Source organism: Somniosus microcephalus, chromosome 27 (assembly GCF_052327205.1).
Source record: "Somniosus microcephalus isolate GS21.2 chromosome 27, FLI_Smic_1.0, whole genome shotgun sequence".
NCBI lineage: Eukaryota > Metazoa > Chordata > Chondrichthyes > Squaliformes > Somniosidae > Somniosus > Somniosus microcephalus.
Genome location: NC_141013.1, coordinates 33,430,254 through 33,453,073, shown reverse-complemented (window position 1 = coordinate 33,453,073; position 22,820 = coordinate 33,430,254). Strand labels below are relative to the sequence as shown.

The window sequence follows — 22,820 nt, the reverse complement described above, 5'->3', positions numbered from 1 at the left end:
TAGTCGAAGCTGCTCATAGGGGGCAGCCCACTTCTCTTCCTTTCCTGATTGAACTTCAGATAACGACTTTGTCCTTTGGTATCGGTAGTTCTACGGCATGGCCCTGCAGTAACAGACTTGGTCACCTGGCGTCGACAAACATAATCAAATTTACACTCAGTCCAATAGCATGGCAATGTTCCTCTGTGTTTGTTTCGCAGCACTAGCGAGCGGTGGGGCTGTCTAATAAGCCCAATGTAGGTGTCCAAGTTGATCACGTTCCATTTCCCGAACCCGCCTGGGTTATCATCATTGCACCGAAGCACGTCTCCTTGGCATAGATGGTGTACCCGCTTAGGTTGGTTCCGCCGGCATGTTCTCCTTCTGGGCTGTTGAGTTATTCCAGGAGTGAGCAGGACACTGATGGAGAAGATCCACAGTGGCGTCTGCATGGCTGGTCGGCGCGGCACGTCTGTTTAAGGAGAGATTTCTTGGAAGCAAGAGAGGTTAGCATTCTTTAAGTTTTAGGCATAGCATTACTGACAATTTTACAGTGGTGGAGGTGAACCCAAGCACTCTTTCCCTCTACTTTGGCAGCAGTTGGGGTGGTGAGTAGGACTTGATAGGGTCCTTCCCAACGAGGTTCCAATCCTTTTCGCGTCCAATTCTTGATCAATACATACGCTCCGGGCTCGATTTTGGACGGACTGACTATAGGAGGGAGGTCGACGTAAGCAGCGCGTACCCGGGAGTGCAGACTTCTCAATGCCCTGGTTAACGACAAAATATAGTTAGTCATTTCTGCCGTCATGTGGTGAAAGTGGACAGTCTTTGGGACTTCCTGGTTCCACGGGGTTTTGAGAGGTCTGCCATATATGATTTCAGCAGGGCTTAACCTTGCTGCGCCAGCCGGGGTAGTACGTATTTGGAACAAGGCCACGGGGAGTAATTTGAGCCAGGCAGTTCCCGTCTCGGCCTGTAATTTGGCAAGTTTATTTTTCAAGGTCTGATTAGCCCGTTCGACCAGTCCGGCGGCCTGTGGCCTGTAGGCACAATGTAGCTGCTGTTGGATGCCCATTTGAGTGCAGAATTCCTTGGTTACCTGACCCACGAAGTGAGGGCCGTTGTCTGAACTTAATCGGTTTGGAATTCCGTACCTGGGAATAATTTCTCTCATTAAAACTTTTACAACAGTGGAGGCTTTGTTATCCGTAGTCGGGTAGGCCTCAATCCACTTACTAAATACATCAACAATAACCAGTACATATTTATAACACTGACACCTTTCTAACTCAATGTAGTCCATCTGGAGGGTCTCAAAAGGACCCATGGGTAACGGCGTCTTACCCATTTCACAAGGTATGCCTTTTCCCGGGTTATGCTGCTGACAAATGAGGCAGCGACTGCTAATACCTTGAGCCAGAGATTGTAATCTAGGATGCCACCATGTAGCTAACAGCGTGTCACTAGTTGCTCTGGCACCACAATGAGTTGCAAAGTGTATACATTCAATAACCCATAATGCTAGCTCATCTGACATACAAGTTTGCTCGGCAGAGGTGACCCATAGTTTAGACACACAATCATATGTACAACCGAGCTGTTTCCACAGTCCCTTATCACAGTCAGGAGCGTCCTCCTGTAACTTAATGACGTCTTGGATGGTTGGCATTGGCTTTTCCGAGGGAGACTTGCTTTTATTTGAGCTTTTAGTCTGGCTCATCATTCTGGGCACAACCACTCGTTGTTCCTGGGACGCTTCCCTAGCTTCCTGGTCTGCGCATCTATTCCCTATATCTACTGGGGTTTGTCCTGCTGTGTGTGCGGAGCACTTTATCACGGAGATCTGTTTTGGTAGCATGAGGGCTTGTAGTAAGTCAGATACTAATTTCTGATGGGATATCTGTGTTCCTGCAGAGGTTAGGAACCCTCTGTTTTTCCATAATTGTCTGAAATCATGAACCACTCCGAAGGCATATCTCGAGTCTGTATAAACGTTAACCTTTAAGTCCTTCCCTAAGATACAAGCTCGTATTAATGCGAACAGTTCTGCTTGTTGGGCGGAATACGGAAACTCAAAGGCGGCAGACTCCAAAGTGTTACCGTCCTGATCTACGATTGCATATCCAGAAAGTCTTTTCCCAAGGGGACTGACGGACGCACTTCCATCTACATACATGGTTGTGTCAGGACTCTGCATTGGGGCATCAGATAGATCATCCCTGACGGAGGTATCCTCCTTGATTAAAAATAGACAATCATGTCCTGGGTCTGTTTGTTCGAGGGGTGGTTCTGTGAGAAAACATGCTGGGTTGATAGTACAGTAGTACAATGCTTAAATTGCAGCTTAGGATTATTCAACAGGTATATCTCGTACTTATTTTGTCGGGCCATAGTGAGGTGCTGAGTTTGTAATTGGCCTAATAGTGCAGTTACCGAGTGCGAACTGTATACTGTAATATCTTGTTGCAAAGTTAGATTGGCAGCCGATTGTAGGCTATTATAGATGGCGGTCAGAATCTGGGTGCATACGGGATGCCCTAGCGCTACTGGATCTAACTTCAAGGAGTAGTAAGCCACCGGCCTATGCTTGTCCCCATGTTTTTGAGTTAGGACAGCAGTCGAACAATCAGTGAGGATAGTGCAGTATAGCTGGAAGGGCCTGTCATACAGGGGCCTCCCCAGCGCTGGTGCTTGTGACAATGCTTCCTTTAGGTTTTCAAACGCTCTCAAGGCGACAGGACTTAGCTGAAACTCGCCCTCCATACTGGTGTATGGTGTTAGTCGTTTGGTTTCTAGAGCGATGTTGGGTATCCATTGTCTACAGTAGTTTACCATCCCCATCCATTGTCTCACTTGTTTTGCACTACGGGGTACGGGGAACTGACAGATTGGCTCAATCCTGCTTCTCTCTAGACTCCGCTCGGCTGCTGAGAGCATGAAGCCGAGGAACTTAACTTTCTGTTGAGCCACTAGTACCTTTGATTGAGAGACTACGTACCCTAGTGAGAATAGGTGATTAAGCAACTGGGCGGTGTCTTCCCGGTTACTTTGTTCGTCAGGGCTAGCTATGAGCAAATCGTCCACGTATTGGACCAGAGCGGAACCATGTTTCAAGGTCAAAGTCTGCAACTGTCCTTGTAGGCACCTAGAGAATAATGTTGGAGAGTTTACAAAACCTTGCGGCAGTCGGGTCCACGTATACTGTTGTCCATTATAAGTAAAGGCAAAGAGGTACTGGCTTGCCGGTTCCAGTGGCAAGGCGAAGAAGGCGTGTTGGAGATCGACTACTGCAAAGATTTTCGCTTGTGCAGGGACCTGGGCCAGAATGTGAGCTGGATTAGGTACTAGTGCATGAAGCGGTTGTACAATAGCATTGATAGATCGTAAGTCCTGTACTAATCTGTACTGGTTTGGCTTTCCTGATTTTGGAACTGCAAGTATGGGCGTGTTGCACGGGGACTGGCATTGAATCAGGATTCCTTGTGTCAGTAGTCCCGTGATCAGTTTATCAATGCTGGGTATCGCTTGTTGTTTCAGCGGATACTGTCGTATGGAGGGTAGTACAACATTTTCCTGTAGGGCGATTTGGATGGGAGTTATTTTAACGCATCCTACCTGTGTGGGGTCTTCTGCCCACACTTGCGGATTGACGTATTCCGGTACCTCATTCCCAACGTGGTGGTGCAACTGTGTCAAGGCTACCTTTGGTTCTTGGTATAACAGGATAGTTCGACCGCCTGACAGGGCCTGCTCCTGCCGGTCATCTGGGTCAGCTTGTTCAACTGCCTGTTTTACCATGGGTCCCAGATCTTTCGCACGGTAGGGGGAGTTCACTTCCCGGGTGATGTGTGGGGCTACAGTTAGGGGTTGCTTCCACAATTCCGAGGGAACTTCAACATATTCTGCTTTCCCCTCCGGTCCCGTAACTATGGCTCGGAGAACAACATCCCACTCAGTCCCTCCATAAGCTTGGTAAAAATTCTCCAATTCCTTATCCTTTCCACTTCGATCATAAGCTAGGGTTACATGAGATGGGGGTTCATCCTTTAAGTCCAGAGTCCACCATTGTGGGGTGATAGAGACGTAACATTGTCTTTTAGGGGCCCATGGTTTTTCAGTTATTCCTTCGTTCCCACACTCAAGTCTTAATTGAAATGCACATAACAGGTCTCTGGCCATGAGATTGCAATCCAGCCCATTTGTGATCACGAATTGGTGTTTTACGGACTCATTTCGAAATGCTACTTCAACTGGTTCTAATATCGGGTACTGGCACACTTGTCCTTGGAATCCGGACAGGCTTTGTGTCTCCCCGGATTTAGGGAGATTGAGCTCCGATCGGACGGATGACATAGCTGCTCCGGTGTCTACCAGAAACGTATGCCAGTTCCCTCCAATCAGTAATGATAGAATGGGCTCCTTGTCCGACTGGAACCCGTTCACCACGAGGTTGGCTAGTCAGTACTGGGGAAACGGATTATTCTGGGAGAAGTCTGTATATCTTCCTCGTCCCTGATTTCCCTGCCAACCTCCCCGTTGTCCTTGCATATGGCCCCCTCTTCCTTGTCTTCGGGAGGGACATTCCCTGCTCCAGTGGCCTTGCTGACCACAGTTAAAACAGGCATCTGAACCTGCTTGCCTCCCTCCTCTTCCTCTATCGCCGAAATTTTGTCTCGGGGGAGCGTAGGGTGGGCCATAATTAGGGACGGTCGGTCCGTCGGGATGGCTGATATATCTGTACCCTTGTTTATCAACCCACCCTGGGACGCAGTACTGGGGCTCCGTCTGATATCCTATCACATCTTGGGTGGGCTTTGGCTCTTCCTTTTTCATCACATACTCAGTCTTGACTTTGACCTGGGGCTGACTCTCCTGACTCTTACTCTCTTTCCAATAATATTTCACTGCCCTGGCCATCTGGCTGGGACTATTCTCTGACCAGTCCATATTGTTAGTCTTAATTGCTTCAGACACCGAGGTTGGTAGACAATTTATCAGAATAGCACAGTATTGCGGCGAGTTTGCTCCGTTCTGGTAATTAGCATCTCCTGACTGACTCCGATATACCTCAGAGAATCTCTCTAGGAATTCCTCTGCTCCCTCACCCTTTCGTGGTTTAGTATCCAACACCTTGGATATATCAATGGGTTTCTGCAGGGTGGTGGTTAAAGCAGTGAGTATGGCACGTTCACGAGCAGCACCCTGTGCGTTTTGAGCCTCTAATGCGGCATGGTCCGCAAAGCCTAGGTTAACCAAAAACCTTGCATGTTCGGCGGGAGTCAAGATCTGCTGTACTAACGCCCATAAGTCTCTTGATTCAGCATTATAGACGAGTATAGTAGTCCGGAGGAATTCTACAAACAAGGTGGGGGATTTCTTCCTATCTGGCATCCCGGTTAAGATAGCCATTATCTCGTTAGGTTTCCAGGGGTAGAAGATACCTATGGTCCGGGGGTTATCGGCGGCCACTGGCGTATTCGCGTTAAAGGCAGGGTTAGGCATTTGTCTCACCGGCAACTGCCGGGGTGTCGGTTTATGTCTGGCGGGTCTCTCCGTATCGGATTCTGATTCCAGGGATGACAAGTCGTCTCCTGAATCTCCACTGTCAATGTCACTATGGTCCCGGCACTCTAAAAAGGACCTTAAAGCCTTGAGGGTACTCTGGCTCTGACTCTCTAGTCTCTGACTTTGAATCATCTGCCTTTGATTTCTCCGTTTTCGTTACCTTGATGGACTGGGTTGGGGTGGGGAGGGTGGCGTCGGGGGCCGATTATTCTTAGTCCTGAGTCGGGTGCAAAAAGCAACAGGGTCAGTATACTGGGGACCCGGTTGTTGGTCTCCCATCTGGACCGGCGGGGGATTATTCATTTGAACCGTGACTGACGGCGGCAGGGAAACGGCACTGGCAGATACTTGAGGTGTCGGCACGGGGGTTTGTACAGTTGGTACGGGTGCCACCGGGGGATAAATGTTAACGTACGGGGGGGGAGCACGGGGAACAACATGAGCCCTGTGATTCCATTCTTCCAAATCATCATCACCATCTCCCTCTGTCAAGGCAAGGCCAACCATTGGATTACGTAATCCACTCTTATCAGTCTTTCCAGACTCGCCCATGGTCTTTTCAGACTCCTGTTTCGAGCGTTTCTCATGAGCACATTCCTTTCTCAATACCTCTACTGGTTTGACTACCCCTCTTTCGGTAAGTCCTATTCCTAATTTTAAGGCATTATCCTGCCAACTTGCTAACAAGGAAGTTTCTTTTAGTTCCTGGCAGTACTGTCTCCATAGGGCAATTAGTTCTTTGGCTGTGGTACCCCTGTTACTTCTCCAAATTAGTTCTTGAGCCTTTTTAGCGGCCTCTAGGTTCTTAGTTCCTCCTAGTGGCCATTGATCACTACCTAATTTCTTATTCAATCCTCCTGACAACTGTCTAAGTTGCTTTGCTTTGTCAGGATGTTGTTCACAAAGGGTCTGTAAGGCGTTACCCAATTCAGTCGTGGTATCTAAACAATTGCCCATCTTACTCCCCTTGTGAACTTTACACAGTCGCGTTTTAAACTTGTTCAGAGCCTAGGCAGGCCAAGTGATATACAAGGTCGACGCTTTACCTGACACAAGTGCTTATTTCTAAGTTTACACAGTTCCTAGTTATTCCCTCAGTACATATACTCACCCTCAGTGATATCCGATCACTGACCTAATCACCTATCTCTTCCAGTATTCGCCAGACTGACCTGGATCTCGGTGGGACACCACACGGGAGTTAGCGATTGGCCGACTCGTCGTCAGACTGGCGGAATCGGAGGAAAACCGAGGTAGTACAAGAAACTACTTACATTGGGGGCCTCCCTCCACGTCCGAGACGATTCAGCTCTTAATTCGCGAACTCTCGGTGACTGTCCGTTGAGATCCCACTTCTGACACCAAATGATAGAACGGATTCTTTTACCCTCAGTCTGGTTCAGCAATCACTGAATCGAATACAACCGGAGAGTTCAAACGATTTATTATCCGCGGAGTCTTACTCTGATATATCGGCACCGACTCCTGCAAGAGTCTGACGAATCCAACAGAGTAAGCAATTTTTCATACAGCGTGCTACATTATTATACCTGCATTGAGAAAGCATTAACACATCGTACATTCTGCACCAATCCTGCGCTGTGCACGTATACTTTTAATTTGATTTCCTGGCCTGGCAGTTCGGGCTGGGCAAGCCACATTTTACTGAATGGGTTACAGCTAAGTAAACATCACGGTAATGCGTTTGCGATCATGGTAATGCGTTTACGATCACCTATTGTCTGTATAACTTCTGCACGCTGCCATACATTGTTCCTTATCAGCAAGGTGTAACATCGTGGGCGTCAGCCACATTAGCAGCTAAAGATCAGGTTAGCCTTTTTATTTTACTTCTTTGCTGCCTTTACAGTTTCTCGTTTCTTTTTCATTGACCTTGGTATTCTCAACATCATGATGGCAATGACTTAATATTTTGAGAACAAAGCTAAGGGGAAAAATGTTTCCATTTGCTTTTCATAGCAAACTTGTAAACGCTTTGGAGTGGGACTTGAACCCTGACTCCGAGGCAAGAATGTGACCACTGAGCCATGGCTGACACTTCTGCAGGGAGCGATGCATCGAGTCCCTGGCCGGGCGGGGCAGGGGTCAGAATTACCCCCATTGATTTTATTATCAGCACCTTACTTTAAATATCAATATTTCTGGTTAAACTTTTCTGAATAAAAATAAAATAGCTCCAACTCCAAGTAATTGTTTCCTGGGTTGCTGAATTTCAGTCTCTTGGTACTGGCCTTTAACCTTCTGGTTTTCATCTGTCAATCTTCTCTTTACCTACACAATGGCACTAGTTACACAGCGAGCCCTGGCCAAATCTTGAATCATTTCAAAGTATTTACGTTTGAGGATTGCAGCCAATCATCTTTAAAGATTACAGTTCTTTTTAGAAAGAATTAATTCAGCCATAAAACTAATATAAATATAGATATTCTATGCATAACTGCAATTTACCTCGTTCATCATCAGTTTAAAAAGGAACCAGCTTGTGAGTCTAGCCTGGCAATGCAAACAGTACACCAGGGATGGGCCCAAACTGAATGCACGAGTCTATGGGAACCAAAGTGGAACAATTCAGGTATTTTGTAATAACCTACAGGGTTAAAAATGTCCCCAAGTGGATTGTTCCAGAGGTATTACATATTTTGTCTTGTGCATTCCCCTCTCCCCTCTGTTCCACCCTCCGTGCCACAACTTTCAGCTGTCTGTGGAACGAAACCTGCTCCACTTCACTCTTCCCACTTTTTTAAATGCCGTCCTGAAACCTACCTATGGAACCGTGTCTGTGATCAGTGCTCCTACCTCCCCCACTCAAATATTCTTCTATATAAATGCAGGTTTGCTGTTGCCTTCTCTAATCAACGCGTTGCTCCCATTGTTATTTCTTTGCCAATGATTAACACTTTGAAGGTGGATATTCTGCCTCTTCCTCCGATGCGACCATCGTCCTGAATGGCGAGAGTACAGTAGCTGTGGTTATTTTCTATTGTTCTTTGCCGTCATGGCCAGAGTTGGTTTTGAGCCGAGGTGGGCTTGCTCCCTGGGACCCCGAAATACATTGATTTCTAATGGCACTGACCTCTCCTTCCTTGGCATGTGAATGTGGCCCCAAGCTACTTTGTCTGATCTCTGGTAGTCTAGTGGGGAGGAAGCTCTGTCACTTGTTCATTTAATCTACATACAGCAAATTAAAGCAGAGATTGGTATCCTTCAAATGAAACCATGAGAAAACCCTATAGTTTCACTATGATTAAAGAACACGGGCAATGGCAACGGTTTTAAAGTTTGGACTGCTGCTTCGGAGGAGCAGTGATGGTGAAGCACATATTCATTCAAATTCTCATCCCTAAAGTGTATCCTTCAGTCAGGTTACAGTTTGACCTGGCCATAAAAGAAAGAAAGACTTTCATTTCTGTAGCGCCTTTCATGACCATCGGACGTCCCAAAGCGTTTTACAGCCAATGAAGTACTTTTTGAAGTGTAGTCACTGTTGTAACGCAAGGAATCACGGCGACCAACTTGCGCACAGCAAGCTGCCACAAACAGCAATGTGATAATGACCAGATAATCTGTTTTTGCTATGTTGATTGAGGGATAAATGTTGGCCCCAGAACACCGGGGATAACTCCCCTGCTCTTCTTCAAAATAGTGCCACAGGATCTTTTACATCCATCTGAGAGAACAGGCGGGACCTCGGTTTAACTTCTCATCCGAAAGACGGCACCTCCGACAGTGCAGCACTCCCTCAGCACTGCACTGGAGTGTCAGCCTAGATTTTTGTTCTCAAGTCTCTGGAGTGGGACTTGACCTTCTGACTCAGGCGAGAGTGCTGCCCACTGAACCATGGCTGACATAGACTGCCTCACTTGCAATTGATCCTCTCTCTCACAAACCAGAGAGGGTCATTTAGTCATACACACGGATAGTAGTTTCCCCAGTAGCAGAAGCCTTTTTACATCGGATATACGGCACAGAAACGGGCCATTTGGCCCAACCAGTCCATGCCGGCGTTTATGCTCCACTCGAGCCTCCTCCCGTCTTTCCTCATCTAAATCTATCAGCATAACCCTCTATTCCCTTCTCCCTCATATGCTTATCTAGCTTCCCCTTAAATGCATCTATACTATTCGCTTCAACCACTCCCTGTGGTAGCGAGTTCCACATTCTCACCACTTGTTGGGTAAAGAAATTTCTTGGTGACTATCTTATATTGATGGCCTCTAGTTATGCTCTTCCCCACAAGTGGAAACATTCTCTCTCTATCCACTCTATCAAAACCTTTCATAATTTTAATGACCTCTATTAGGTCACCCCGCAACCTTTTTTCAAGAGAAAAGAGACAAGAGGCCCAGCCTGTTCATCCTTTCCTGATATGTATAACCTTGCATTTCTGGTATCATCCTTGTAAATCTTCTCTGCACCCTCTCCAGTGCCTCTATCTCCTTTTTAGAATATGGCGACCAGAACTGCACGCAGCACTCAAATCTTTGCATTTTCTTTCGTCTATTTAACATCCTGATTAACATTATTATAGCTATATTTGAGTTGGTTATCTGAAAGAAATTGAGAAAAAAGGAAAAACTGGGCTCAATACAGCAACCCTGATGCTCTCAAGAGATCCAAAGTTCTTCAGAGCCACTGCATTACTTAGTAAGTGTAGTCACTGTTTCTGTCGGCAAACATGGCAGCTAACTTGTTCACCGCAGCGCCGTACAAACAGCAGTGAGATAAACGACCGCTTAGTCTGTTTTTGGTGGTGTTGATTGAGGGATGAATGTTGATAAAATCACCCCCAACGTTTCAGGTCGATGACCCTTCGTCAGAAAGAGTCTTGCTGTTCACTTTCCTCTTTTCATTCCTAAAAGTAGCTCTCTGGGGAGAGGCTTCTCGTCTGCTTTGTAGTAGTTGTGAGGTTTAGTTTTCAAGATATGAAGGTGAATTGCCTGACCCTCCAGTTGACATGACAGCATAGTAATAGTTGTGTTTTGAAAATTGAAGATTTAAAAAAGGGGAAAAGAAAAACATTCCACTATGGAAATGGCTGAGCACAAAACCAAACCAAACATAATTTTCCTCAGTTTCTACCTGTGTGGGATTTCTGGCCCCTGACACACCCCAGGGTCAAATGGGTGAGCTGATCCCAAGGGGGAGTTAATTCCCATCATTCTCTTGTACCCACAGGATGGGGAAGGGATTAAAACTCACAGGAAGAGGAAAACCACTTGCCTAGTATAATCATATCAGCAGTTTGAAGGAAGCTGATGTAAGTAGCTGATGCATGTTCCCACGATCACACACTGCCAGCCTTCCAGTAATTCTCTTTGTTTTTTGTTGTTGTTGTTGGCGACGCACATTTTCTGCGCATTGACTGCTAACCTCGGGAAATCTTTTGCTTTGTTGCATCGTATCTTGAAGCATAGTGTGGCATTGCTTGGTTTTCACAATTGTACATGTAGTGGCAGCTCGGGATTGTTGGACATAGTTACCACTTGGTCGTGTTTGGTTGTAAATCATGGCTGTAAACAGCTTGTTGGCAGCAAATGTTGAATATAGTTATTTTGTTATTTGAAATGGAGAGATGAGTTGATAGTGAGTTTTCTTACTTATAGATGCACACATTACGTTATTAACTAAATGGTACAGTTTTAAAGGGGATGCAGGAACTGAGAGACCCGGGGGTTTATGTACATAAATCTTTGACGGTGACAGGACAAGTTGGTAAGGCAGGCACAGAGTACCTCGATAAAGCAGGGAAGTTACGGTAAACCTTTATAAGTCACAGAGTATTGTGTCTGGACAAATTGGGATTGTTCTCCTTAGAACAGAGAAGGAAAAGGGGAAATTTAATAGAGGTGTTCTAAATTATGAGGGATTTTGATAGAGTAGATAGGGAGAAGCTGTTTCCACTGACATGAGGGTCAATAGCCAGTGGACACAGATTTAAGATAATTGGCAAAAGAACCAGGAGGAGATGAGGAGAATTTTTTACCAGCGAGTTGTTATGATCTGGAATGCACTGCCTGAAAGGACGGTGGAAGCAGGTTCAATAATAACTTTCAAAACGGAATTGGATAAATACATAAAAAGGAAAAGTTTGCAGGGCTATGGGGAAAGAGCAGGGAGTGGGACTAATTGGATCGCTCTTTCAAAGAGCCGGCACAGGCACGATGGGCCGAATGGCCTCCTTCTGTGCTGTAAGACTCTGATCCTATGACATTCCATTCTAGAAAACTGACCGAAGTTTGGCGATCGTTTCAAAAAAGTTGACACAAGCCCCTAAAATGCGACTTCAAAACAGGTGATGGTCACTGAATGTGGGATTAACTTAAGCTTCGGTTACCCCACATTCTTTTATTTGCATTTTAGGGGGGGAAAACCAAGGTAAATGTACTGATCCCCCACTCGGCCAGAGCCCGAGTCTGAGATAGGGCTAGAGCGGAGAAGCTGCAATTCTCCAACACACTCCCAGTGAGTGCGGCTCCCTGTCGGGGCTCAGGATCACTGAATTTACTCACATAAAAACATGAAAGCCTGAGGAGAGTGAAAGTGTCCGATGCACAAGGTGTATTTTCTGGGCTTGCGGAGTCTGGGGGATCATTTTGATTTCCTAACGTATATTTGCTGCATTTTTACAGTATTTTTGAATAAATGAAGTGTTTTAATCTATACTGGAAGGAATGCTTGCCCAATTTTATTGAAAATGACTATCTGCCGTTTTGAAATGAATTCTTTTCTATATGTTAAAACCTCTTTTCCTCATCCAATTACTGCAAATCATAAATTCAAAAAAACATTCCAGTCAGGGGTACAGGCACTGAGAGGGAATAACTGGGAGTGGTGCTGGGGGTGGGGATCTGAGCAGTGTGGATTTTCATCCTGTGGACCGGACTCCCCGAAACACTGATCGTACGCAGGCGGTTGGCGTGCATGAGATAACTGTGATACATCCCAGATATTATTGTGTCTTCTGATTCACTGCTCCCTCTCTCTTGCTCTATCTGGTTCCTTTGTGCACTAACTTCAGGACTTTAATACTGCTGAAATAATGAGGCTATTTTGTAGCATTTACGTCACCTCCACCATGTGTAATAGGTTCTCTCCAGCATGATTTCTGAACCTTTGTTTCCATTTTGAAATGATATTCCCAAGTGGTGGAAAATGATCCATCGATGGCTGGTTGAAAGTCAACGATGTAGCTTCAGGAAGTGGGTTTTGATTTATTTTCACTATTGTTGTGGTCTATTTTTCCTTTTGATTGTCTGTGTGGTCCTTTTTATTTTTATTCAGAAAGAACTTGCATTTCTACAGAGCCATTGTCGACCTCAGGATGTCCCAAAGCACTTTACAGCCAATGAAGTACTTTTGAAGTGTAGTCGCTGTTGTAATGAATGAAGCACATAGGCCGATTTGCGCACAGCAAACTCCCACAAACAGCAATGTGATAATGACCAGATAATCTGTTTTAGTGATGCTAGATAAGGGATAATTATCAGCCAGGCCACTGGGATAACACCCCTGCTCTTCGAATACAGGTAGACTATCCTTTATCCGAAAACCTCGGGACCAGCCGAGTTTCGGATAAAGGAGAATTTCGGATTTCGGAAGGTGGGTCGGCGGGGGTCGGCGGGGGGGTCGTGCGCACGACTTACGCTGACGCTCAGCGTAAGTCAGTCGGGGTCGGCGGTTGTCGGGGCCGGCGGGGTCCGCGGGGGGGTTGGCGGGGGGGATCGGCGGTTGTCGGGGCCGGCGGGGTCCGCGGGGGGGTCGGCGGTTGTCGGGGCCAGCGGGGTCCGCGGGGGGGTCGGCGGTTGTCGGGGCCGGCGGGGTCCGCGGGGGGGTCGGCGGTTGTCGGGGCTGGCGGGGTCGGGGCCGGCGGGGTCCGCGGGGGTCGGCGGTTGTCGGGGCTGGCGGGGTCGGCGGTTGTCGGGGCCGGCGGGGTCCGCGGGGGGGTCGGCGGTTGTCGGGGCTGGCGGGGTCGGCGGTTGTCGGGGCCGGCGGGGTCGGCGGGGGGGTCGTGCGCACGACTTACCCTTTATCCGAACTTCCGAAACCGGAACCCTCTAAAAACCGAAGGTTTTTTCGTTCGTACGCACGACTTACGCTGAACGAAAAAACCTTCGGTTTTTAGAGGGTTTCGGTTTTCGGAAGTCCGGATAAAGGGTAGTCTACCTGTAGTGCCATGGGATCTTTTATGTCCACCTGAGAGGGGAGACGTGACCTCAGTTTAACGTCTCAACTGAAAGACGTCTCAACTGAAAGACGACACCTCCGACAGTGCAGTGCTCCCTCAGTACTGCAGTACTTCTCAAAAAAGAAACTCCCATACCTCACTTTATACTTGCCTTTAATAGCCGAGGCATAGAATATAAGAGCAGGGAGGTTATGCTTGAACTGTATAAAACACTAGTTAGGCCGCAGCTAGAATACTGCGTGCAGTTCTGGTCACCACATTACAGGAAGGATGTGATTGCACTAGATAGAGAGGGTGTAGAGGAGATTTACGAGGATGTTGCCTGGGCTGGGGAATTTTAGCTATGAGGAAAGATTGGATAGGCTGGGGTTATTTTCTTTGGAACAGAGGAGGTTGATGGGAGATTTAATTGAGGTGTATAAAATTATGAGGGGCCTAGATAGAGTGGATAGGAAGGACCTATTTTCCTTAGCAGAAGGGTCGATATCCAGGGGGCATAGATTTAAAGTAAATATTCGGAGGCTTAGAGGGGATTTGAGGAGAAATCTTTTCACCCAGAGGGTTGTGGGGGTCTGTAACTCACTGCCTGAAAGGGTGGTAGAGGCAGAAACCTTCATCACATTTAAAAAGTACTTGGATATGCACTTGAAGAGCCGCAAGCCTACATTTCGTTGTACTGCACTTGTGCACTAACAATGACAATAAAAGTTGATTTGATTGATTGATAACCTACAGGGCTACGGACTGAGAGCTGGAAAGTGGGATTAGGCTGGATAACTCTTTGTCGGCCGGCACGGACAAGATGGGCTGAATGGCCTCCTTCTGTGGCGTAAATTTCTATGATTCTATGATTCTCACATATTGAGTTTTACTATAGGTATTGAAGACCAAAGGTAACAGCTCAAAGTGCCTTCAGGTAATCAAGCTCCAACAAGATGGAAGATAAGAAAGACATTGAAATCTGGAGCTTCCTTAGAGCATAATGGAACTCCTCAGTGTCATTAAGAGTGAGGAGAAGCATGCTAATTCTAGTTACACAAGCAGGAAATAATATAAGCAGACAGCTGAACAGAGATTAACAAGTGCAACTCCCAAAGACATTTCTCTCGCCTCTGAGGCAGAAGGTTGTGGGTTCAAGTCCCACTCCAGAGACTTGAGCACAAAAATCTAGGCTGACACTCCCAGTGCAGTGCTGAGGGAGTGCTGCACTGTCGGAGGTGCCGTCTTTCGGATGAGACGTTAAACCGAGGCCCCGTCTGCTCTCACAGGTGGACATAAAAGATCCCATGGCGCTATTTCAAAGAAGAGCAGGGGAAGCTATGCGTGGAGTCCTGGCCAATATTTATCCCTCAATCAACATAACAAAAACAGATTATCTGATCATTATCACATTGCTGTTTGTGGGATCTTGCTGTGCCCAAATTGGCTGCCGCGTTTCCTACATTACAACAGTGACTACACTTCAAAAGTACTTCATTGGTTGCAAAGTGCTTAGGGAAATCCTGAGGTCATGAAAGGCGCTATATAAATGAAAGTCTTTTTCTTTTAAATGAGAATTTTGTGGCTCTAATTATCCAAATTGTTTTTTATCTAAAGCTGTCAAGTAATTTTCCATTTTAAGAGCAGCTCATTTTTACAAGCCACAGGACATACATCCGAGCTTTGTTAAACAGAGTTTAGAATGTTTTCAAAGTGTACTTTATCTTTTAATGTGTTACATTAATTGAGAGCCAACCAATTTGCAACTGCTAATGAGGCGGGTGCCATAGCGACTGTCCCGTAACTAAACATAAGTTGGAAGATGAAAATGCCAGGAGCGGCCCTTCAGTAGCCTTGGAACCAATGGTGGTTATGTAGTAAAGAATCATTTCTACCACTTTTGATCCAGAGAACGCCAAACATGAAGCTTCCTTTAACATGGTTTATTCCAAGGCATTGGCCCAGAAATTCAGGTCGGGGGCTTCCCGCGGGTGTAAGCCCCCGACCTGCACTTACCTAGCGCACCGACCGTTGCGCTGTGGGCCCGCGTGGGATTCCGATCCTGGGCCTGCTCCAACTGCCAGTGCGCAGTGCTTGCGTATCCCAGGGGCGCAGTTAGTTCGATGCATCCCCTGGAATCACGTGGGCCAGGGAATGCTCCATTCATAAGTTTGACAGGAAGAGCTGTCAAAACTTATAAATACTACGGGGCCCAAAACATCACTAAATCTTCAAATAATTTTTTTTTTAAATCACATTTTTTAAATAAACTATAAATGACATGAAATAACTATTTTAAACAATAATTTAAATTTTTGAAAAAAATAATTTTATTTTCTAACGGGGCTAAAAATAAACTTACCTTTCTTTAAAGTATTTAAAAATATTAAACCTGTGGAAAAAATGTTTTAATTTTAATTAATTCACCACTTACCTTGTAAAAAGCAGGCCTTACACCTGGTTTTTAAATGTCTAACTTCTGGAGACTTACCTTCCCGGGAAAACCTGTTAAAAAAAAAAAACCCTAAGTTCGATGCGCATGCGCTGCCTCTCCTGCGCACGCGTTCGAACTCTGAACCCCTTCTTTCAGGGGAACGGAAGTGCCGGTTTCCCGCACACGCGCAGTGCATGCAGGAAACCGGCACTTCCATTGGGCTTACGGGTGAGTACCCCATGCGCACTCACCTGTGGAGACCCGAATTTCTGGGCCATTAATCTCCTTCTCACTGTAACGTTCAAACTCTGTGATGGGAGAAGTGAGATTTGGCTGAGTAACGTTTACCTCAGTTTAAAGCTGCTTCACCAGATGTGCCTGAGAGTGAGGGTGGCATAGCTGGCTTCTGCAGATGTGCGAATGCACCGACCAAATTTTGATTTATTGCAGGTTTGTAGTTGGGATTTGCATTCCCCCCTTCCCCGATCATCCTGGCTTGCGGCCCTGGTGAATCTGCCAAGTTTATTTTGGTGTTGCTGCTGGCTGCACAAGCCCCCCCCTCATCTCTCCCCCCCGCCCCCCCCTGTGATTACACCAAACCAAAATAGACGGTGTTAACCAAACGTTAGGTGTTGGCTTTTCCAAACAGGGGGTTCCTGGTTCAAATTTGTCCAATCTCCCCTAAAGTCTAATACACGAATAAACTGCCTCAAACAAATAAAATGGGCTCTGGTCTACCTTCTGTATCACTGGAAAGTCAGCCAGAGCCTGGAGGGTCACTTTAACTTTTGCCGATTAGTGTCAAACTGGCGATATTGGAATGGCCGTCCGTTCTATAACTCTCGCGATTATCATTTCCATTGAAGTCAATCCACGATCGCCAAAAATGAGAATTGCCCCCCCAAAGGTCACTTGTCCGCATGAATTGGAAACTCCTGGCCCCGGGACAGTGAACGAGATATAAATCCCTCCTATGGCAAGCTACTGATTCAGGCCAAGCCGTGGGAAATTTTGCCTTTTTACTGGTAACACAGCAAAGAGTTCTGTGCTAATGTTTTTAATTAATTCTTGGATTACTGGTTGCTGGCTAAAAGCATAAATAAATATTCAAGTTCTATTTATACAGTTGAAACAAAACTGCTGCACCCGCCCGAGTTCAATGTCTACATTCTGTTAGATTAGCAAACCCAACGGAAGGCTACAGTTAATGAGGGTTTTTTTTATACTTTAATACTTTTGACCTTGTACCAAGCTCGGTTACAAAATACAACGACGCCCATTGTTGTTCTCTTGTGTTTGATTTTATACAGAGTTTTTAGGAGCAACTGGCCATTTAAAGCTGACGACTAAAAATGCAATAACCCAAGAATACTGTCTACATTCAGTTAGATTAACAAACATATCCAGAAGATTACAGTCAACGAGAGCTTTTTCAATCGTGCAATCCTTTTGATCGTGAATTAAGCTCCATTTTAACCTGTAATTACACTTGTGGTTATTCTTTTTTAACATTGGTTTTTGAATAGATTTTAATATTGACCCTCCATTTAAAGCTGGATTTTAGCCTGGATTTTTCGATCGATTTTAGCCTGGGTTTTCCAATCGGCATTATATTAGCCTATTTATTTTGAATGCGTTACTGCTGGTATTAACGTAACACCGATTGGACAGTCCAGGCTTTGTCTCACTTGCATCTTCATGCAGCCATTTTGTAACTGTGCGGTGCTGACGATTACAGAGCACAACTAGCACAATATTGTAAAATAGGTGTCAGCCTTGACTCCGTGGTAGCACTTTCGCCCCTGAGTCAGAAGGTTGTGGGTTTCAAGTCCCACTCCAGGGACTTGAGCCCATAATCCAGGCTGACACTCCAGTGCAGTGCTGAGGGAGTGCTGCACTGTTGGAGGTGCCATCTTTCGGATGAGACGTTAAACCGAGGCCCCGTCAGCCCTCTCAGGTGGACATTAAAGATCCCATGGCACTATTTTGAAGAAGAGCAGGGGTGTTCTCCTGGTCAATATTTATCTGTCAGCCTACATCACTAAAATAGATGATCTGGTCATTATCATTTTGCTGTTTGTGGGAGCTTGCTGTGTGCAAATTGGTTGCCACGTTTCCTTATGTTACAACAGTGACTACACTTCAAAAGTACTTCATTGGCTGTAAAGTGCTTTGGGACGTCCTGAAGTCATGAAAGGCGCTATATAAATGCAAGTCTTTTTCTTGTGGTACCAGTGGACACTGGTCTTTTGCCAAAGTATTCCCGTGTAGCTCCAAACGCCTTTGTGCATGCTGTCAAAAACTAACAGCCAAGAAAAGAGTAACTATAGAACAAATTTCTAAAGTTAGAAATACTGGGGTAGAGCGAAAGTGCTACCACTGAGTCGAGGCTGACACCTATTTTACAATACAATAGCAAAATACTGCGGATGCTGGAAATCTGAAATAACAACAGAAAACGCAGGAAAAACTCAGCAGGCCAGGCAACATCCTATTTTACAATATGGTGCCCTGCTTTTTTCGGTGCAATTCGCCAGAAATCTGCATAACCGGCGCAAAAAGTTCACGTGAATGTTAAGCGCAAATTGCGTTCAGCGCAAATTGAGTTTGGCGCTAGTTTAATAAAAATCGTGCTAGAAGTAGGCCCCGCCCACAAAACGGGCCACCCCCCCCCCCACAAAACGGGCCACACCCCCCCGGGTGAATTAATCACCACTGGGAGTTTCCGCTAATTGCGCTCGTTTGAGGAGGTGCCAAAAATCAAGTTGGTTCCTTAGGGCGCGAGGACACTAAGAGGCACATTTTAAAAGCTTTGAATAATTTTTTTTTAATTTATGAAGAAACTGACTACTGTACCCCAATATAACTAGCAAATGTATAGTTTTTTAAAGTCATTTTCAGTCATTTAAAATCGGGTTACTCACAGGTGGTGGATTGACACTGATTTAAAATGCTTATTATTTTGTGATAAACCCACTTTCAGCTGTATTAATCAAACTGCCCCAGGTTACCGCTCTTAAATATCACAGAATAATTTTGAAAGCAAACATTTTTTTAAGGAGTTTTAATACGCTGCCCGATTGCACTGGTTCATGGTAGATTTTGCATTTCCTGATCTACAAATTAGTTTGAGCGGAAACTCGAACACAAACTCTTCTCAAAATGGGCGTAATTTGTGTTGGATGGGCGATGCTGAGGGACAATTGGAGCTTTCCAGACCGAGATCGATAGATTTTTGTTAGTTAGGTAAGGGTAACGCGGAATATGAAGCAAAGGCGAGTAAATGGAGTTGAGATACAGATCAGCCGTGATCTTATTGAATGGCGGAACAGGCTCGAGGGGCTGAATGGCCTCCTCCCGTTCCTGTGGCATTGGCAGGAAGATGGGCTTCAAGTGGAGTCGTGGGACGTTTCTGCAGAAAAGAATAAAAATTCAAGGAAAAAATCAAGTTCTTTTGAAAATACTAAGAGCCGAGAAGGGTTTTGCTGGTTCTTTGATTCTTGATCAAGATCGGCCAAGAGCAGCTCTGCTTCTGTCACTTGCGAGATATCCACAGCACTCCAGGTGACTCTGAGTTTTAACTGACAGCCCTGCAGCACAGATGCTTCACATAATACATTAAAAAAAATTAATTCATGGGATGTGGGCATCACTGGCAAGGCCGGCATTTATTGCCCATCCCTAATTGCCCTTGAGAAGGTGGTGGTGAGCCGCCTTCTTGAACCGCTGTAGTCCGTGTGGTGAAGGTACTCCCGCAGTGCTGTTAGGGAGGGAGTTCCAGGATTTTGACCCAGCGACGATGAAGGACCGGCGATATACTTCCAAGTCAGGATGGTGTGTGACTTGGAGGTGGTGGCGTTCCCATGCGCCTGCTGCCCTTGTCCTTCTAGGTGGGTTTGGGAGGTGCTGCTGAAGAAGCCTTGGCGAGTTGCTGCAGTGCATCTTGTAGATGGTACACACTGCAGCCGGTGTTGGAGGGAGTGAATGTTTAAGGTGGTGGATCAAGAAGCCTGGATTTGTGGAATTGAATTAAAGAAATTCCACTAGCTGTATCGTGAACAGCATTTACTGAAATGAGTGGAAGGACATGGCATATCGAACGACCGAGTGCCGCACTACATGATTGAATTCTAATGCCCCCTGAAGTGGCCTAATGAGCATTCAGTTGTAACCCAATTGCATCAAGAAGGAAATCTACCATCATCTTCTCAGGACAACTAGGGATGAGAAATAAATGCTGCCTTACCAGAGTCATTCATGTCCTGAACACAAATTTTAAAAATAGTAAAGAAGGAAAGAATTTGCATTTATACAATGTCTTTTGCTTCCTTAGGACACCCCAAAGTGCTTCACAGCTGATGAGTTACTTTTTGTGTAGTTACTGTTTAATCTAGGCAAACAACAGCCAATCTGCACATAGCAAGTTCCCACAACAGCAGTGAGATAGATGGCCAGCTACTCAGTTTTTAATGGTGTTAGTTGAGGGATAAATGTTGCAGGAGAACACCCCTTCTCTTCAGAAAGTTCCATGTGATCTTAGACGTCCACCTGAGTAAGCGGAGCCTGATTTTAGCATCCCCGCCCGAAAGGCAGCACCTTCGACAATGCAGCACTCCCTCAGTGCGGCACTGAAGTACTAGCCTGGATGATGTGCTGAAAACTCTGGAGTAGGGGCCTGAACCCAATCCCATCTGACTCGGAGGTGACAGAGCTATCGCTGAGCCACGGCTTTCAGTTGATTTCAACGGATGGGAGACCATGGGCAGCAGGCCCTCAATTACCTGACATAGTCATCTAGAAGGACGAGGCTCTCTCCCGCCGGCCGGCGCACACTCAGAAAATCAGCCTCAGTCTGGAAAGAACAGGACCGTTACTTGTCCCACCAAAACTTCATATCCTAAATCTACTACTGCAAATTTGTAAAGAAATGGAACCTTTTACTGTTAATTCTTGCCTTACCTTCCTAAATTACAACAGTGACTACAATTCAAAAAGTACTTCATTGTCTGTAAAGCGCTTTGGGACGTCCTGAGGTGGTGAAAGGCGCTGGAGAAATGCACGTGTTTTTTCTATTCTTATGTCTTGAATTGGCAGACAGTGATTGGCATTTAAATTTCCTGATACCAACACGATTTAGACCTTTTGTTCATTTTATTCACCAACAGAAATTGAAGTTACTGTGATCTGGAGCGCAGTTGAGACTGCACGTTGGGTTAAAGAGTTAATGAAGCTTTGGGACAATGCCAAGCGAGTAGGACGGTCTGGGAGTATTGGACCGTGAATTGAGACATGCTGGGAAAGGGCTGGGAAGTTTTGGAAGGAAGAAAATGCATCAGTGGTCTCCTGTGCTGTTAATAGTGGTAATCAATTTGTTGGTTCTGTGCTTGCTGCTGCTCATAGGTAATCTGTTAGATCTGTATATATATTTGAATAACGCACCGCAGGGTTTAAATGTAATCTCAGATGTGTGGTTGAGAAGTCAATAAACAAATGTAAATGCAGATTAGCTTTATTCTTAAAATACAGAGGCTCTTTTTTCTCCTCAGTAGACCTGCTGTGCAAGAACTGAGACGATACGGAGAGCACTGGCTGCTACCTCTTTCTTGCCTGACCCTATTTCTCTGTTATAATAATATGTTGGCCTCGTTAATATGCTTGCCTCTGTATTTGACCCTGGACGTGCACAGAGGCCGATGGGATTGGCCATCTTTGCTCACAGCACTCCCTGGACCACCCAGCTTCAGTGACTGGAGGGGGTGGTGGTGGTGGAGCTTGTTCCTAGGTGTCTGCCTATGTCTCTCTTGAGCCATCTACTTGAAGCAGCACAGAGTGGCTCGCTGACATTTCTCCCCTCATTTCCATCTGTGTTGGGATGTGCGTAGACTCTCTTGGCTGCTCCTTGCTTTGACGTGTCCAAACTTGGGAATTTCGCTGCAGTGAGTTGTTACGGTTAATTCCCACCCTTCTATGGCACAGTCCAGTGCTCCGAAATGCAGTACGCTGTAACATAGTGATACCTGCTACATGTTTAATTTGAAATCCAGATGTAAAACTGTCTGTACATAACCCTTAAATTGTTTGAAATGAAAGAAAGGCCTTTATAGGACAATGTTGAGAGGTCCTAGTGTATATATGTAACCTAAATTAAATTTACAATATAAGATCGCCTAGAAGAACAAAGGCCATAGATGCAGGGGAACGTCATCGCCGCCAAGTTCCCCTAAAAGTCACACACCATCCCAACTTCAACATGTATCGCCATTCCTTCATCGTCTCTGTGTCAAAATCCTGGAACTCCCTCCCTAACAGCACTGTGGGAGTACCTTCACCACACGGACTGCAGCGGTTCAAGAAGGCGGCTCACCGCCACCTTCTCAAGGGGCAACTAGGGATAGGCAATAAATGCTGGCCTTGCCAGCGACGCCCACACTCCGAGAATTAATATTTTTAAAATCACAGGTTGGTTGTTTGGGGTAGTGACTAAGATCCTTTGAGAAAATTGCTCTCCGAGAAGGAGCTGCAATGACCAACCACTTTAGTGATATGTGATCCATACATGATTCTGAATATTAAACTGCAGGTTTGGAACAGTGAATATCATATAAAAGGAGTGTAAAACCTTCAGCTAGGAGATTGAGAGGAGAAAATAAATAT

General features: G+C 45.8%; 1 protein-coding gene and 1 pseudogene across 3 annotated transcripts in view; one reads left to right on the top strand and one right to left on the bottom strand.

Annotated features, from left to right (window-relative positions):
- LOC147100112 (multiple C2 and transmembrane domain-containing protein 2-like) overlaps positions 1–22,820 on the top strand; it is a 538,576-nt gene that overhangs the window by 184,295 nt on the left and 331,461 nt on the right. The gene's annotated exons all lie outside the window — the stretch shown is intronic.
- Positions 4,349–6,066, bottom strand: LOC147100113 (uncharacterized; annotated as a pseudogene).